This window comes from Echiichthys vipera, assembly GCF_963691815.1.
Source record: "Echiichthys vipera genome assembly, chromosome: 14".
Classification (NCBI taxonomy): Eukaryota; Metazoa; Chordata; class Actinopteri; order Perciformes; family Trachinidae; genus Echiichthys; species Echiichthys vipera.
The window spans coordinates 20,520,621-20,541,140 of NC_139839.1; the positions used below are offsets into that span (position 1 = coordinate 20,520,621).

Here is a 20,520-nt window from a genome sequence, read left to right on the forward strand (position 1 = left end):
ACTGTGTCTCATTTACATGATTACAGTACATGCTGTAGACATGTACACAGCTATGCACATCAACTCCCTTACATGTACAGATAACACTTATCCCACTTCAATATTCACACAACTTAAGGTTTACAAGGATTATCCATTCACAGAGCCCATGTACCCACAGACACTGTTAACCAAGGGTGACTTCAAACATACTGTGTGATTATTGTGATCACAATGATAAGACTATACAGTATACAGCCGGGGCATTTTTTTCGAATATTCAAAGACATTCTTCACATCTGTGTGCTTACAATACATTTTAGATAACTGTCATGATAAAACCTCAAGCTCTCCTTTAGAGACATGAACCTGGAGTTCATTAATTGTGTTGCTGTCAGCTCTAGTCAGATTAGGTTTTATCCATAGACTGTATAAAATATGGACGTAGTCTCTGTTACGTTACCTATAGGTTTCTGAAGAGCCAAAATGCAGCGCAATGCGGCTCCGTCCTCTGCGCCTACTTCCTGGGCTGTCTAAACATGGGCAAAGAGGCGGAGCGTGGACGGAGCTGAGTTGGCACAATGAAGCCTATAGTCTATGTTAGCCACCTATGATGGCACCCACTTGTCCTTACCTAATTTTACTCTTAATTCAAATGGGTAAATCAGACAAAAATTACAAGGGATTTGCATTTGACTCGCTTTTGGAGCCAGCCTCAAGTGGCCAATTGGGGAACTGTAGCTTTTAGTATTTCGGTGTTGGCTTAATTTTTCTGCTGCTTAGTTTTATCGAACAAACTTTGGAATATAAGCATCATCACTATACAACTACACCTGCCTGGTCATCACAGAGAGTAACGCTGAAGAAGACAGACGCAGAGCTGCATTTAGTGGTTTGTCCCTCCTTTTATCTATTCTTTGCTTGATTTTCTAGCAACTAACAGAATAAAGAAAATCAGCAACCACCACTTGAGAAGCTGTTTCCCCAGGCAGTGGATTTTGTGAGTGAAGAGCTTTGTTGACACTGATTCTCAGTGTTTTAGCATTACAAAATCCTCTCTCCTTCTATGAATTTTTTAGTCCTAATGTTATCCTTAACACCTAAACGCGCCCCCCAACCCTCCATCCCTTCCTCTTAAGCCGTGTCAGCCTAACATTGCTTCAGTGAGAAAATATGAAGTGCTGACACAGAACGGAAACAGCAGAAACATTTCAGTGATTGGTTTATGAGGCAGTGCTGATTCAGTATATTCAGATAATGTTTGACGGTGTTACGGTGGAAATGGCATTAGCATAAGGACCATAAACAACACAGAAAACAGCTGTACTTCAATATGTACTTTTTGCGCGTATCATCACAATAAAGAGGTACAGAACCTACTATTACTCAAATAGGATTCTCACTAGGATTTACCCATTACTGTTTATGTATATTTGTTTTTTTCCCTCTTCTGTCCTTGTAGACTCCTTATCTCTCTGCCACTCTGTTTGTGTACCTCCTTCTCTCTGACTCATTGCACAAATCAAGAACAAAACAAAAGCTGCTAAGCTGCTAGCTGATGAGAACTGAACAGTTTTCATACCATACTGGTCAGAAGCAGCGAGAAGGTAGTTGTTTTTTCTTTGTTGGGTTTGTCCTTGCGCATCTGATTAGATCACTTGATTTTCTGTCATCTTTAAAACTTTGCAAGCTCTCATTCCCATGAGCTAACAACATCTGCGTCAGGTAGTTGTTCTTTATTTTTTTTGGTAATAATGTGCTAGACTTTTAAACATTTTATTTTGAAACACCAGAGTAAGGTACAGCAGTTATGGGCTACTGTGACTCACAGAGGATGTGGTGATTCATCTCTATGTTCAGCTGATGGATGTACCGCACAGGTTCACAGTTTTTCTTTTTTTAAAAGGGCGCATAGAGGCTATTTGACCAGAACCGATCAACATATTTTACTTTCTTCTGAATCCACTCAAAACATAACACTATGAAATGCAAGAAGAAGAGAAAAGAGGGTCTTGACAGTTTCTAAACACAGATTGTGTCATGGTGATGTTTATAGATTGCAGACTTGCACAGTTCACATCCCATTAATGTTTTCTATGTATGAAAAATGCAAATATGACCCTTATCTGTCCAAATAGCCTTTACAGCCCTGAAATAAAGAATCCAAGAGCATGCAAAGGCCATACGACTACACTTTGTTTATTTGATATTGATAAAAATACAGTCCAATCAAAGCAGTCTTCACTTTACCCTCTAACTACAGTACAGTGTTTATCACTGTAATAACAGCATAGACCCACCAACTGTGTGTTTGGCTTTCAACCACTTCTCATTGTACATACTATTGTATGAAATACGAGAGGAATGATTTGATTTGACCAAACATTTAGTTTGAACAAAAATATTATACGTTTTTTTTTAACAGCATTTAGTCTGATGAACAATTAGCAGATGGAAACTTTTACCTTGATGGGTAAAGTATGCTTCAAGTATCATTCAACCGATGAAAATTTTGTGATATTTTTCATATGAGTAAGACTTCACCAAGTGCAACGTTCACTTTTTTATTGAATATTTAATTGTTCATTGCATCAGGTCATTTCAGTGTATCTCAACACTGCGAAACAAATACAAACTAGAATTGCAGGAAAATACAATGCACCCCACGCAAAGTCCAACCAAGGTCTTACCGACCTAAACGGGTGGTTTAACACACATTTGTTTGTATGCTTGGGCAGGCTCAGCCCCCCTCCTGCGGGCTCACTGCCAGGATCGGATCCAACTTTGGACCACAAGGACTGTTGAGTCTGTGTCTGCACCAAAACTATGCAACATAAATCCACAAGCAATAGCATGTCTCTTACCTTTTGCCATATTTGCTCAAAAACTAAGAGGTAAAAATCCAACAAATGTGCATTAACATGCCTGACTACACTTACGGCTCCCATTTCGAAGCATGAATCTAACTGAGCTATTAGGAGCTATTGTGGTGCAGCTTGCAAATATAATTGCATTGGCACACATGCATGTGCTAAACCGCACCTGGGTGTATGACATTGCTAATTTCTTGCAAAACCATGACGTGGCAGCTGTGTGGTGGCTACTCAGTATAGAGTGGTAGTATTGGTGTTCTCCAGTGGCTTCAGTCAATAAGAAGTTAGTACGTTTGTTCTCAAGTTCACTGCAGGAAGAAACATGGGAAGCAAACACTGCCTTTTGATGGAATATTGTGTGCAGGTAGCCAGTAAATCCTCTGAGCTCATGTTTCATTTGCTCTGGCAGACACGATGGCAACGACACGATGGCAACGACACGATGGCAACGACACGCAGGCAACGATTTCAGTGTAGCAGAAATCTGAGAAAGTTTGTGACCCCGGGGCCATTTGTTTTCCTGCTTCAAGACAAACAAAGCACCGCCCTAACTTGTGTGGCTTAGTGTAACATCCTTTCTTTGCTGGGAATGGTTGTAGACCACATTTTATTGCTCTGATGGTTGCCAGTCTATCCAATTGCATCCAGAGGTTATTTGGTCTGCTCAGTTGTTAAAGAGCCTTGGAAATAAAAAATTAACTGAGAGGTTCCAGACTAATATGCATTTGCAAATTAGTCTGGGGATGCCAGGCTAGTGTTCAGGAGTTTTTGCCAGTAATACCAGCTGATTTGAGTAAATGGATCATATAATATATTATCTCGACTGGGCCATTTGGTCAAAGGTTTAATAAACCTTTAAATTAGAAATATATGATCATAAATGGGTCTTTATTTGTAAGCTCTGCTGCAAATCATACTATGTACTGAAGCTTTGTCATATTCCCTGACCCATCTCTTTCAAAAAAAAGGGAAAAAAGAAGGGCCAATTTCCATCGCACTTTGTGAAGGCAACCAGTAACAGATTTACCCAGAGATGTTAAAGTACATTTTCACTAGATAAAAACAGTAAGGGCCGAATATCTCTCTTTTACGCGCTCTGCATATTCTGACCCTGCTTTAGTGAAACCGAGGCACTCACTTTGTCACCACAGCCTTCTCAAAATAAAACTGGTGCCTGTACTTGCACAAGTTGGGAGAACAACACTCCTTTGCATCTTTAAATAAGCTGTTCTCCATTCCGTGTCAACCATTTCCAACATTGTCGAAGAGATGCTTGATTTTCTTCACGACATAATACTTGGATATTCTTTAAAAATAATACTAACAGCAGATGAACAAAGTGTTAACCTGAGTCATCTTTTAGTCAGTCCTTTTGTCTGGCTTTCACATAAAACTAAGGACTGAGTGAATGAAGGAGAACATGTCGTCCCTAGGCAAACCATATTGTCCCTGAACAAGTACCATATCAGCGTGTAAACCGTTTCTCAAAGTATCCACAAAATGTGTCAACCTGCTTTTGATTTTATACCAATGGCGTGCCAATATGACAATATGAACACCTTTGAACAGATGTCTGATGATGAGCTGGATAGAGATGTGAGTATGTTCACACAAAAGAGACAAAGAAATCAGCACTGATCTCAAATTGTCAACCAGTTTTGCCTCTTGACTGAACGCAGCATGTGGCTCCCTGCAGAACTGGGCACAGCGACAGGGCTCAGAGGACAGCAACAAATTCCCTGAACTTTAACAAAATGAAAGGTGCCCTGTTGGGTTTCGGACCACTTCTTGAGGCGTGGCGGAGTAATGGTTACATGTTCTACCAGCATGCAATACACAGGCTCACCATGAGCACAAACTCACATTAAAGGGCGGCAACAGTTGTTGGTGGTAATACGCTGTAACTAATGCAGGCTAAATAAGGCTGTGCAAATGGTTGTTAGGTAAGACTCCACATGGTGCCATTAAGCTATACAGAAACACCACTTTGGTCGAGCATTTCCATCCTTCTTAATTTCCACATCCGCGATACAATAAAATATGGCAGCATTTTGCAGTGATTCATTGAGATTCATTAAAAGAATAGTTTGTGATTTGGAAAAATCCATGGAATATACAGCTACAGCATATAGTCGGTTAGCTCAACTTAGCACAAAGACTGGAAAATAGGGGGAGCAGCACCTCTAAAGTTCAATAATGAGCATTTCATATATCTTGTTTGTTTATTTTTCTACAAAACTGAAATGTAAAATCCCTGCTGGCTGTCACAAGACTGACTTTCAAGACCTTCACTCATGAATGAATACAGAAAAGTAGAGAAAGAAAACTTATGTAAAATTTATGTAAAGGACATTTTCTGTCACCTTTGTTTTGTGAGTATTTCCATGGCAACTAATCAATTTAATCTACCATGCAATTTCTGCATAGGACAGGTATCAATCAATACCCTTTTGTGCACCGCAGAAAAAAAGAGATTGTCCATATGGCATTTTTGAATTGTTGAAATGCATTCACCTGTGTATGACAAAGACTTTCTAAGCTTCAAACATCATCTGAAAATGTGCTCAGGGCATGTAAAGACATTCCCGCTCTCCTCCAAATGGCCGAGTTTACTACAGCGCTGGGGCTTCTGGAGGTGGGCATCAAGTCAGGATGTACAATTCATCCTCCAGCTTTCTCTATGGCAACAAATGTGACTTATTATTAAATCACAATGTGAGAATAAACTCTGTGAGCAACACGGCCAAGTCATGAAGTACATTTAATATCTGTAGAGCTGAGCCACCAGGAAAACTCAGCTGCTGTACACTATTGACAGTCAACATGAAGGAATCTTGTCCACACTGTTGTTTCCTTGCCAAGGAGATATTGATCACTAAGTGCAAAATGATTGAGAAACTGCTATATAGCTTTCTTAAAAGAGGGACACTGTCCAACTTTCTTGCAGTGCAGTACTATTGTATAGCATCTGTTTTCACCTAAGCTTAGTATTTTACCACCAAACCGGCTGTTTTTGGCCATTCACTAAGAGGACGTTTAACAAACACAAACTATCCCTTTAATAAAAGCATCATTTTTGATCAATTAGTGATTAGGTGGCAGTGTTGATATAATTAACTCGCCAGATATCCTTACTATTAGAGCATAAACTATATGTATATGTATATGTATATCTTTGACAGTACCTTGTCCCCAAAAGAGCCATCCTGCCACACTTTTAAGTGATCGATTAAACAACATATCAAAAACAAATGGTATTTTCATGACGTAATAAAATGTCATTCACTTCTCACAAAGTCAACCATGCTGGAAACAGTTCAACGGAGTCTTGTACGCACTGTAAGCAGAGAAACAACTACTGCTTAGCCTTCTGGGGTGTCATGGGCTTAATTCCTCTTATCTTTAATGGGAAATGCCTCCTTAATAATACTAACATAACTGCATTTTGAAACTAAATGCTGTAACATTTACATTACGTGCTTAGTAAATGGTGCTGCCTGCCTGATGATCCCCATGGTAACAGTTAACAATTAGTGCATCATCCTCACAACATCTAAATTGTGTTTCTGCATCGGATGATTGACCTGGATCACGGCTGAGGGAATTATCAGCGAGGCTGGGAACTTTGTGATGACGATAGCTGCTGTGTCGAGTAGATTCCTTAGATCAGTGATTCTCAAAGTGGGCTCCATGGCACTCTGACAGGGGGAAGGTTTTCACATTCACCTAAATTATTATTATGACTTCATTTTTATTTTACAAAATGCATCATGCAGTAGTTAAATGAATAAACACTTTAAAATGTAAAACAGTTCACAGATTACATTCTAATCTAAAAAAATAGACTGAAAATAATTGTCTATAATCTTTCTAATACATTTCTCTTGTGTTGCGGTTTTGCATAACTTAGACTATAGAAGTGTAAAAAAACAAACTACATCGAAGTATTAGGGACACAAATGAAGGGGGCACCGGTCTGTTATATGCTCTACCTTGTAAGGGGTCCTTCCCTAACAGAAAATAAAAATTGAACCTCTGCCCTAGATAGTTCTAAATCCAGACAGTCGTGCCGTCTTTAGCATGTTTTCACTCCTTGTTGACAGTTGCTTTTTATATCTAGCCTGGCTGTCCCCTACTTTGCTTATTATGTATGTATGCCGTCCTCTCAACTCCAACAATGTGTCGCCACATTCAGCTTCAAGTCTGGCAGTCTCATCCAGCCTCAGGGCAGACAAGCTAAACTGATGTAGTGGGCGGTGAGGCTGCCCTATTTAATGATTTCCTTGGTAATGGCAGTCCATATCAAAACGATAGAAGTTCTGTGTCAGGATGAATGGTCATTTTGTTTTTTCTAATTAGAGCCACCTAACCACAGTATCTGGACCTTAGATATTTAGATACTTAGATATCCGAATCCCATCTCAGTGTTGTAGAAATCTGACACATAATTTAGAAATCACTCTTGGTTGTAGACAGAATTATACTGATTTTAAAAGTCAGTCAATGTCACAGCATAGAGGATGCCAGCTATACCCTGGGCTGTAAAGAAGGCTGTAAACGGGTGTCATATTTTGCAGTTAATGTGGTTGTCCTAGTCTGTCAAAGAGTAACCAGCTGGGTACTTGACAAATTAGCAAAAATCACAAAGTGCTTCCTTTATAAAATGTCAATGTCAGCCAAAGCCAGTGCATGGTGGTTCTTATGTTACCTAATATTCATTCACTGACAAGCAAAGCATCATTAAATTTGGAGATTTTTGTCAGGCCTTTGCTTACTCTGGTCTTTGTTAGGGTAAACAGTGTTAGTTTAGTCTTTTTATTTTTATTTAGGACAGGGTCCACAACATCCTAACTTATGAAACTCTTCACTTAGTGATATCAAGAATCCCAAATCATCCCGAACTGAAATCATTCAGATTTCAGACTGAGGAACTCTCTGTAACGAGGCTCCTTAGTTTAGGTGTAGTCTCACATTGCCAGGCCATACTCAGGTACTATATGGTCTGGCTGCATGAGGTAAATTCTGGTATAGGGGGTAGGGACGCTCTGGGCTGTTTTCCATTAAACCGATCACAGTCATCTTGGGCGTGTTAAACCCCGGATGCAGCGACGATGCCCTTTCAAAACATATGACGGAAGGGGTCTGATTTATAACCGCACTGTACATGCAGTAAGTCAGACCACATACAATTACGACATGTCTGCCATTTGAATAATTGCTGGCTTCAACACACGTTAGACCAGTAGGGTGGTTGTGTTCCAGGGACTCATCACAATCCCTCCTCAGACTAATGTTAAAGGGGGCATGTTACGCTTATTTTGAAGGTCATACTAGTATTTTGTGTTTCTATAGAACATGTTTACATGCTTTAATGTTTAAATAAATACCCTACTTTTCGCATACTACCCAAGGCTGCTGCTCCTGCATTCACCCCGTCTGTCCCTCCGTCTCTATAACCCCCCCTAACAAAAAAGCCCAGTCCAGTGCCCTGATTGGTCAGCTTCTCCAGGTCTCCGCATCTGTGCTCTCGATGTCTCTGTACTGTCCATCATGCAGCCCGGGACTGATTGTAACGCAATATGCCGGAAGTTTCTACAGTCAAAAATCCCCCATAAAGGCTTCTTTATCAAAAATGTCACAAACATTCCAGCAGGAATGTGATCTGAAATTTAGGAGAAACTAACAACATCTGCATCAAAGATACAGCTCTCCCTGCTGTTGGCATGTAGCTCCATGTAACATTATATCTAAAATGTAAACACTGCAGTAGCAGATAATTATATAAAGAAATCTGGCACATAAATGACGCTAAATGATGTCGCATAAAGCTGAGAAAAAAGAAAAAACCTGGGGAAAAACGTAGTGTTCAGGACCGTCTGGAACCTGAGGATTTGCTCACAGGGCATTACTTTCACATACGTTTAGCTAATTATTTGATGCTTTGGTCAAGTTGAATATGAACATCCAAAATTGTAACATAATATACAGTATATACGGTATACAGTATATATGACACTAATGAAGGAAAAGCATAATGTGCCACCTTTAAGACTACATGGACAGAAAGTGTGATGTGATTGAGGCAGGGACTGAGATGGATGCAGAGAATCAGAATGCCCTGCTTATATTCAAATCTTGTGTTTTGTATTTGGAAAACCTCAAAAAGCTATTACACGAGTATTTTCTTGGACTATGAAAGTAAGTAATGTCTGCTTTAGAGGGTAATTTTAAAAACAGCCTTTAATCTCATATCAAACAATTAACGTGCGCTGCAAAAGTTGTAAAGAATAAACATCAGCAATTAGAAAAAAGAGTCTTTCTCCACTAATAAAAGGCTTAATCACTCTGATATCTGAATGCAACCACAAGAGGGCAACATGATGATATTCCCTCACTATCTCCACTGCCTATAAATTTGATGTTTTAATAAATGGAGCATCATAAATTATCAGCAAACAGGTGCTGAGATTAGGGGCTGAGTTAAATCTTCTGGCATATCTGGGTTGATTCTGCACTTGTGCCAAGAAAAATTAGTTTTCAGCAGACGAGAAGACAACTCGTTGCGCCCCATACAGCATGATGAAATCTTATTGACTTAAGGAAGCTCGACATTCACAGATATGGTTTTGTATGATGTACATAGGAAGGAGAAGCACTGCTTTTCCCTGACATCGATGTTTACCAGTGAAACCTTTTGGGATGTTTACATTTTATGTAAATATGGAGCGTTTGAATATTCAGTATGCAACAGATTCCGGTCCAGAGTATGAATAGATCAAAGTGGATAAATTGCATTTGTGGATTTGCGATAGCGTTGTCATGTTATTCCACAGATCATGTCAGTTGTAAAAACCTGTCAGTCCTGAAAGCAAATTTGGTAGAAAAGGAAAGAAAACACCACTCTGCCTCTTATATAAAAAAAACTCTGATAATCAACCCATTGCCTAGCAACAGAGGGTTCCATAGCAACTGTGCAGCATTTTCCCTACAGTGTTGCAAGAGAAGCATGATGATTTATCCAGTCGAGTCTGTGTTTGCTTTTGTTTTCAATGGCTGCTGCCCTCATGAAGCCCTTTTCTCAAGAAATTAACAAATAGAACCACATGTTACGTCGCACTGAATTCTTCCCTTGCATTTAATACAGTGGCCTCATCAATTATTTCCACCGTGGCAGAGAGCAACCAATACAATCGCAGAGAATGCAGAGAAGGCTTACAAAACCATAGGCGCCCACTGTGATCAGATACAGAAGATCTAAAAATTAACAATGATTTCAATTATTCAACACAGTGTTTGCGGCAGGTCTCTTGAACTCATCTTCATTACTGTACATTGTTAACTGATTTCTGAGAAAATGATCCCTCAGGAGAACACATTTACTCTTGGCTGTAATGAATTTACCCCGAGTTTCGACGTTTATAAATATTCCTGTTGAGCTCCAAGTGAATGTGAAAAGTCTGAGACCAGCTGGTGTGTGTGTGTGTGTGTGTGTGTGTGCCCGCACTATAGCCAAACTCTGGCACTCTTAATATCCTCCACAGTAACTTATGGGAAGTGTATATGAGCTGTACATATGAACACAAGTTCACAAGTGTTCACTGAAGTCTGAGTATGTGGCTGGCTACAAACATTTAACATATTATCAGATCAGGTCGTCATCACAGGCTCTTATCAATAAAATCTACAGTTTTGACGCGTTAATCCACAAAGTTGTGAATGTAGATTGTCTTTATGAATGAAGCTATATAGGTCACCACAGGGAGCTACTGTAGCGCTGGCTGAATTTATTCATGCTGCACCCTCAAGACCTTTAATATCCCTAGTCGCTCACAAAATGAGAATACTTGAATTGTGCTGTGCTGTGTTCAATTCACAGTTGAGAAAAAAATAGATTAAAAAGATATTATCAACTTCACCTGAAAGTTGCAGTTTCAACCATAACATATAGTTAGTGAAGGCGTATACAGAAAGTTGTTTCAGCTCTTATATTTCCATAGAGCCGTAGATGAAGATGAATAATTCCATGTACTATATTTATCTTATAATTTATTACATGTTCTCCTCTTCAGGGTTACGAGGAGCTGGGGCCTTTATCCCAACATGCACTTGGGGCGAGAGTACTCTCTGGACAGGTCACCAGTCTATCACAGGGCTAACGCGCATATAGACTGACAAACACATTCACACCTACAGGCTATCTAGAGTTTCCAGTTGACCTAACCTGCATGTCTTTGGACTGTTGGAGGAAACTGGGGCAGCCGGAGGAAACCCACTCAGACATGGAGCGAGCGTTTGAACTCCACATGGAAAGATCACAGCTTTGAACAGATTGGCAGATTGGAACCCACGACCTTCTTGCTGTGAGGCGACAGCGCTAACCACTGAGCCACCATGTGGTCTTAATAAATATTCAAACCGTCTCTCCTCCTCAGTGCTCCCTGGTAACCATTTCAAAATAAAACGCTTGTTTTCTGCGTGGCGGTATAGCAGGTAAAACATTGGGAAAGTACGATATTTCCTTTACATTGTAATTTGTTTACAATATACACTATTGTTTGTGTATAATCAGCAATCATTTTTTAAAGGTAATATTGTCGCCTCCCACATAGACCAATAAAGCCTTTCAAACTCAAAAAGTGATACAGAAAAAAGATATGCAACCATACAAACCAAGCTAATGCTGTGCTTTTAATTTGATTCATATGTAATACGACGTGTGTGTATTGTAGCATAAAAAATGGGGATGTATTCATTGTATGATAATGTTGAATATCGCGATAAGTAATGATATTACTTACAGTAAATTAACACGTATAAAAGTGTACTCACTTCTGCCTTTCTGCTGCTAATATAAAAGACCACTAGAATGGAATATAACTCTCAGTACATCGTTACACCTACAGAAATAGAATGAGAGTAGAACAGACCTTTCCAGTCAAATTAACATAAAAACATGGTCAGAGTGACTGCTGTTTTTATGGGGACTGCAAAAAACTGTGACCATGGTAGCGTGCAAACCGCATAAACTTCCGTACAAACCGAGTTCAATTCGCTGACTCATCGAGGTGAGGTTTTGTGACAAATGAGTCATGGAGTAGTACGGCTGATGGAGAGGCGTCTTTTGTGCTCCCTGTCCGTTGCCTTGCTACAAGAAAGGAATTGAGGAATGATGGATTTAATTGCTTCAAATTTCAATTGGTAAATCTTCCGATTCTATTCATTAAATAATGGGCAAAAACAGAGTCCTCGAACTAGCGAGTTTGGCACACTGTATGACCCCTCCACAGCACTGTGTCTGGGATATGGGGAAAAACACTCTGGCTTGTTTATATTTCTCTAAATCAATCACAATCGTCTTGGGCAGTGCTGGACACACACAATGCCCTGGATGTAACAGTGTTCATCCGGTGGGTCAGACTACGGCCCCACTCACGTGTGTTGTCACCATAGCAACCAACAAAGATCACAGTTTGCTCTTGAACTATCGAATGACCACGGAAAACAGTCCAATGTCTGTTCTCCTCTCATTCTATTTTATGATGAACTGATGTGGGCGTAACACAAACATGGTGATGAACAGGCTGAGGTGTTTTGGGGCGTGACTAGGAAAAAAAGGAAGTCTATAAATAAAAGGAAAGAAGCTCTTAATGTTTAATAATTACATCTGCAGTAAAAAAAACCTTTTAATGTTGGAAATGGTATACTTGATATTTCAGCAGAATATGCCCACTGTGATTTGATCTAAGCCACGCTGTTCAGTTTTATTGCCCAACAGGCCACCAGGAGACCTACTGACTTGACATGGCAATTCATTCTGCAGCTCTGCTTAACTTTTTTTTTTCTCAAGGCCTAATTAATGGTCTCATATATTTCCAACTTCAGTCATTTAACCTGGACACCTTCCATATCCATCAATCTTTTCTTCCAAAAACATTACATACAGTGAAGTCACTTTGTATTTGTGTTTGAGCCAATAAAATGATTACCCTCCCCGTGTTTTTAGTACTGTTGTTCCCCCCCAAATCACATGCAAGGAATAGTCAATGCAATTATACATTTACATTATATTATAATAATGATACATATGTATTACCTTCTGTAACACTGTGTTATTTTTTAAGATTGAACTCCGGTCTCACTTAAAAATGGGATTTTGGTCTCAATGAGGCCTTCATGACCAAATAAAACGCAGGGCATCATTGCAGCTTCCGCCATCATCTGGATATAATAATCAAACTGTAACATTTCTATCACTATCACTACTGAACAGCTTGGAATATACCGCGCACTGTTACGGCAGCTACTGTATGGATAGAGAAACAGCCAAGTAATATTAGTAATAGCTGGTGCATAAGGGGGTGATCATTAAAGCAGCTCTGGTACAATGAGTGAAAAAGGACAGAAGTGAAGGGGAAAGAAAATGATGAGGTAAAACAGGAGAGCAGAGGCAGTACATCACAGGAAGCCAGAGAGACAGAGGATAAGTAAAGGTGGCCTCATCTTATCGTCCTTTCCTGTCACAAACCTCCAGCCTGATATATGAATCCTACTTGGATTCCACACGCAGAGGCTGCGTATGAACCATGCTTCCTACTTACATACACAGATTTTGTCAGTGAATTAAGAAAACACTGCACATATTACCGGCTTCCCAACTCATAAATTACAAACCCTCGAGGAACATTATTAAAGTACTCCAAAGGGACGAAGAGTAGATTACAGTGGAAGGTTTAGTTTAGTTTCGTAATTTTTAGTTTAGCCGGGTAAAAAACAAATATGTAAAATAAATGTTTAGTGTATGAGCCAGTGTGTGTGTGTATATATATATCTGTATCAGCAAATATATTTTCCAATATGTGCTGATATGAAAACCTTTTCTTAAGAACCTGCTTGGGTCGATTTAGAAATAGTGTCACATAGCTATTTGTTTTGTTTTTTATTTATTCTTTATGTAAATTATCAGCAATTGACTGATACTGAACACGCATTACTATTTGGCGACGCCTATTTAATTTATTTTTCTTTACTCTTTATTTAAATAGTCGGAAATTGACTGATACTGAACATGATGTTTATTAAGCTATTTTACTTTATTCTTTACTTTGTCAGTGTTGATTCTTAATATTGCTTGGAAATGTATAGGGCTTAAAGTTCTCAGGCACTATACGTGATTTCAGGAATAGTTTTCAATTCATATAACACTTGATACACGGTACACATTTCCACCTACACAGCTTTTCAGGCTAACAAATAATTTGACTCTAGAATGTTATACATTGCATGCATAATAATGTTAAATATTCTTTAATAAAGTTATTTGTTTAAGAAAGCAGCCTCCTTAAAACCTTTGCAGAGTCCTATAAGTGCACAATCCCCATAGAAAAGGTGAATTTTTCATTCCGCCTCTGTTCATTTTTCCACTATAAAATCGATATCTGCCTCAAAAACCCCATATCGGTCAGGCTTTAGTTAAGTGTGATTGTAATGAATAAGATGCTAAACAATAATCAATTTAGTCCAAATGTATCTCCTGTAGGTTTAGGTCCAACAGTGAGATTTAACCACAATTTCTTTCACAAAGAGAGATGATTTTATAGTATAGCTCAAAGTCATGTTTCATTCAGTCGAAAGGTGTGCAGAGCTGGAATTAACAGACCTGTAAAAACAAACTGAGGGCAGTTAGATGGTGTGAAACACGATTCGGTTTTAAACTCAAATTCAAAAAGAAAAGAAATTAAGACTCTGGAAGGTTCATTTCTTTATAAATAACGTATGTACAGTGAGGGTACTTGAGGACAAAGTCTGCTCACTGCTGTATCCTGTATCCTAAAGCGATTAGAAAACTTATTGGCTAAAGAAGTGTATGATTCATTTAATACTCCTTTATGGTCCAACTTATAATTTATTTACTCACAGACTTACTACTTACTAATTTATTTAGCAAGTCACACATACACATAGATTTGATCAATGCCTTCATTTCCACGTTCCTTTTATAATGTTGAAGTGAACATTTTTGACATATGACCAAGTGTGAAAGGTAAAGATTTTTAGGTATTTGATATTTTTTTCTGAAAAGTCTCCTGCAAAGCTCATCTCTTGAGTAACCCTACATGTTCAGTAAATCTCAGTTACTTCAGTGGCATGCCGTGTAATGTTAAGTCCTGCCGAAGCTGCCTGCATAATTACATTAACCTGTGGTAATTATGTGTAGATCCTCCTCAACGATCATGGCTAATGTGTCTCAAGAGAGTAGGATTCATGAATTAATTCTTTATTAATATTTTAATTTGTGGCCATTACACTAATTCTGGTGTGCATGCAAGTGAACAGGGGATCATGTTGTTGGCTGCCATTTTGACAAATATGTTTTTATTATTTCATTTTGAGCTGCTAAAATGCAATTACAGCGACCAAAGGGTGTTTTAAGAAGACAACCATAGACCCCACCATGCAAAATATCAGGGACGCCCTTGAAGCTTAGGGGTTAAGGCATCAACGATGAACTCGCTGGAGACCTTTGCATTTCATTTCCTGTCATCTCTTATGACGAATAGAAATTACAGATCTGGATTATGGGTATTGCTGTTACATAAAACGTACCTTAAGGGATGCAAATTCCATAATATTTACATAGTCGTGTATATTAATATTACTAACATGTCCGCTGGGCCGTGTGGGATGTAAGTGAGGTACAGCGAAAGTTATGAGAAGGTGAAAGCAAAAAACACGTGCTTATTTTTTACCCGTATATAATACCCTGTGCCGTTCATGCACTGCCCTCTGGAGTCTAGAGTTCATTTATTTGCACATGAAATGATAATGCACCAAAGAGCAGAAAAAGTCACATTGTCGAGGTGTGATTAAAAAAAGAAACCCAGAAAAAATAAAACGTATTACCTCAAACAACAACGTGACAAACAAAAGTCAACCGATCTGGATAAGAGAGTCTAAATGACAGACTCAATGACAAGGAAAAAAACAGTAAATCAAAAAGACACAGAATAAATGTAAAGTCAGGAAAACAAAATAAACTCAGTGAACTCAAGTGACAGCGTGTGCCGGTGTGTTCAAAGAGTCGAAGGAAGAAGGAAGGAGACGGAGAGAATTAGAGAAAGAGTGTTGTGCTACTAGAGGAAGACAGTTTAGCTCATCAGTCAGCTGATACATATGTCTATAGTTGAACTGTAGAGGCATGTAACCTGATGGATGAATCTATTCCAGATGCTTTAAGTAGAAACCAGATGGTAGAAATAATAAACTAAATGAGTGCTTTGCAGGTAGAAAATGACATTTGACTTATAAAAAAATATACGTATGACATATACAGCAGTTATGTGGTGAAAAGAACAGAAAGTCAGACTATTTGGAGACCATCTAAATGCTAGGACTGGGCGATATGGAGAAAATCAAATATAACAATATTTTGGACCAAATAGCTCGATGACAATATTGTGACAATGTTGTAGGATTGACTACTGGTGCTTTCAAAAAACCTCACACGATGACATTGTTGAAAAATAATCATCAGTAATGTGGGTATAATGACTAAGTGGTTAAAGGAAAATACTAGAGCAGCCAGAACAGTCTGGTGAGCTGAGAAAATGACATCACTACACAGTAATGGGAAAAGACAACACACACAGACGTCTTAGACGATATCTAGTGTCAGTGATGATACTGATGTCTCAACGAGAGCAGCCACAGTGTACCCACGATGTCAACGTACCCACCCGAGAAAAAACAAAAAAAAATCTTGAATAATGCATTATCTTTTGAAAGCATGCACTTTAAAAAAAAAGCAACAGTGCCAACAGATAGCCCGCTGCTTACATACTTTACTTATGTGATGACAGAGCTCAATATTTGGAGCTACGGCTTTGTTCTCATTTAACGTGCGTGATTGTAACACAGCTGTTGTTGCAGGGTAGTTACAGGAATATTATACTACACAATCTGCTGTGTGCTCTTTGAGTCGAGGTAAAGATTTATGCAAAATCAATATGACAGCCCGTCAGTGGCTCAATACATTAACTTGAGTACTTAGCTTTGGATGAATTTACTGTAAAACCACTTGGACTTGAATATCACTCTGCTTCCTGCATTCACACAGAATATCACCACTGCACAGAAGTATTGATGCAGAACAGTTGCATGGAAGTGATAATACACAAAATGGTGTCTAGGTCATTTTCTATATCAGAGCAAAGAGTGCATTATCATGATTATACCATGATCGACACAGCACAAAGAAGAAGTGCTGTTGCTTAGGCTACTGTATATACATTGAGCACTGAATTAGAATGGTAACCAAACTGTTCACTTTTCTTGCAAAATAGTAAATATCTTCAGGTGTAAAGTCATGGAATAGTAGAGACTATAGATAGATACTAGTATAGTAGTATCCATAGCAGACCAATATCAGAGATGATAAAACTACCACGGCCAATTATTTTTAAGATCTCTGACCTTAGGCATATTATTACAGAATAGCCTACCATAAAGTCTAGCTTTTATATTTTTAATGTTACCTCATATTATTGACTTCAACATCTACACTTTCCTATCTTGTTTTTTTCCTCTAGCTCTGCGTGATGCACACATCATTTTTTATGTGGAAACCCGTTTTATACGGCCGGCTGTTGGAGTTCAATAATGAGACGGGCTTTTAAGTGTGCTTCCTGGTAGTGAGGATGACAGCATCTATCTCCAGATGCTGTAAATGACATTTCTTTCCTTGTTTATCTATGTGAAACAATTGGATAGCTGCATCTTGCCCTTGGCCACCCTATCCTGTCAAGGGCACACCTCCCATCAATCACTGCAGGTTCAAAAAGTGAGCCACTAGGGACCTTAAGAGGAGAGTGGAAACAGAAAAAAAACACTGCATGCAGGATGCCTCACCAATGTCTGACCTAAGGTTTCTGTACTTTGCAGTCCACTGTGATACATTCTGGTGCAATTCTATCAGCATTTTTCTCCCTCATTTCAAAGTTGCTGAAAACAACACTTTGAATGGGAAGATGAAGTATGTCCTTTCTCCTGCATGCTATCTCTCACCACCCTTGGCCCCCTTCAGCTTGCCTACATACACACCTCATTTAATTCAAATAGAAAATCTAAGTGAAGGGAAAAGGGAAAAGTGCCCAGCTTGAGCATTTTTCCCATGTTTCCTCTGAAATAAATCACGGGGCGTTCTCTCTTCATCAGGATAGATACCACTTGTTCGTGCCCCAACATCCATCCTGGGATTCTGACAACACACTCCTGTTTTACGCTGAATAGGCATTACTTTGAGACTGAGTAACGACGGCCTGCGCTATCGGCCTGTATGCAAAACAGTCCACTGTTTGACATGTGGCTGCACACAGACTAAGCGATTGTCCTCACTATTGCAAAAGTGCCCACTGGTCTTGAAAGTACTGCCGTTCTATATCCCTTAATGGTTGCAGCCGATGTCCTGAACGCATCAATCAGCAGTCATGTTCACAGAGGGTAAAACCATCGTGTGGGAAGAGAATTCTGTAAATAGCTGCACACATATTTGAGGAGCATTTAGTCTGCTATCTCACTGGACACAAGGGATAGTTACATTACATACAGTGCAGTACATAAGAATCAGAATATAAAGTGCAGCAGCTCCTGCTTTTATCCATATGTACAGACTCACCCTTTCATATTCAGTCATTTAAGTTTCTATTCTACTCACTAGTCTCACTGCAAATGATCTGCAGTTTCATGACTACATTTACTGCTTTTCCATTACAAACAAGATCAAGCTGCAGCTGGGGCTCATTTGGGTCAATGGGAAATGAGATCAGTAAATCCCAGGCTGCGTATGGCAGACAGGGACAGGTGACCATACTTTGATGACACTGCTGCTGGATGAACAGGCAGTGAGCTGCATCAGAGTGAGTGAGTGAGTTAGAATGAGTTCCGCCTATAGCACAGAGACCAGGTGCTTACAGTTTTGGTCACAATCTACCTTACAGATAGAGTCACGATCTCACTCCGTGCTGCTGGAACCTATTGTTGCTTTTTTATTTCATTTTTTATGTTCAAGTTCATTGAATATACTCTAACGCATTCTTCAGTTGGAACCATTAAAGGTTCAGATCAAATTATTTTACAGTGCATTGTGATACATATTCAGTTAAGTCATAATGGAGCCCTGACAAACAGCCATCTTGTTGTGAAGACGTATGAAAATGGAATTATAAGCAACTGTGGATGCAACATGACTTTCGATATTGCAGTTTCATACTGTGTAATTAAATAGTTCAGCAACATTTGCAGAGATTGTAAAGCTACATTTTGTTTCTGTGGTATAGAGGTGCTTCGTGTTTACTCCTTGCATATTTACAGAATTTCTCGCAACAATATGTCTTGTGTTTTTTAGATTTTGGGTGATGTTGACCTCTAATATCTTGATCTACAGTACAAAAGGCATTGAATTGACAGTGCAAACGCCTTTGTGGGTACAAAAAACAGGGACAGGACACAATCTTTTCTGTCCTCCGTTAATACATCCTGTACAGAAACATTTTGCAGTTTGCACATGTCAACCTCTGAAGCCATTTATTTCAACTTATCAAAAATAATCACAGAACAGATTTTCCCTCGCAATTTTGAGTACTCGCATGGATTTCTAAAATCTGCAGGGCTATCTACAATAATTGACAGCACTTCATAAATTACCCCAGTACAGCAGGCTCTGTTAGACACTTACAGGCTCTCCAGTTTCTTTGTCATCATGTTTATGCACATCTACAGTATGCTCGGCGAAATTCATTTTCTCTCTGCTGCACAACTAACAGAATACCATTTAATACACACTAAGCCAGTATAACTGTTTATTACACCAGACAAGGACAAAGTAAAGAAGGAGATTAGCTTAGGAAAGCATCACAGAACTGTATTTGTGCTGATAATCTAAATTATTTTCCATGTTCAGTATAGGAAGGAGAGAAAGACACTGTTAATGCTGACATAATCAACAACCACTGCAAAGATGCTGAATAGTATGAAACAGCCAAAGGCATTAAATACAATACAAATAAGACTTCTAGAGCAGTCTATAAAGAATATAAATGAACGTCTGTTTATTACACAATCACTACTGCTATACAGCATATTCCGAAATAGTGATCCACTACTGTCCTTGACCAAATAATTGCATTTGTGCAACATGCCTTCCTGTTAGGCCTTAAATGTCGAATTTTAATAATTATTGCACCATAGTTGTCATAGTTTGTGCAGTCAATTATTCAATTGCTTACATCAATCAAAGTCCAAGTTAAGTGGACTCATCTGTCTACTTGCAATTGATATGTTGACACTGACTAGTTGGTAATTAAAGATCAATCTAACCAGCTAACTTAGGTGTTCCCTGGCCTTTCTATGCAATGAATAAGAAAATAAATGTGTACTTAAATCAGTTAAGAGCTTCAAACCCGTTGCTGAATGATTTCCCCTGTAATGTTGCATGCGGTGCAACTTGCAGTTTTCTGTAATCACATTAAACACAGTGGTATGTACTGTACATTACTCATGGGGAGAAGAAATGTGCATGTTTTCAGTGTAGTGCCTCCCATTCAATTATGTAAATAATCATTTTAATATGTAATGTTTTAAATCTTTTGATTCAGATATATGTGATATATGTTAT

At 38.8% G+C, this 20,520-nt stretch overlaps 1 protein-coding gene across 1 annotated transcript in view; it reads right to left on the reverse strand.

The window, feature by feature from the left end:
- The window catches only part of gabrb4 (gamma-aminobutyric acid type A receptor subunit beta4), a gene marked incomplete at both ends in the record, with an annotated part of 51,389 nt that overhangs the window by 20,915 nt on the left and 9,954 nt on the right, over positions 1–20,520 (reverse strand). The gene's annotated exons all lie outside the window — the stretch shown is intronic.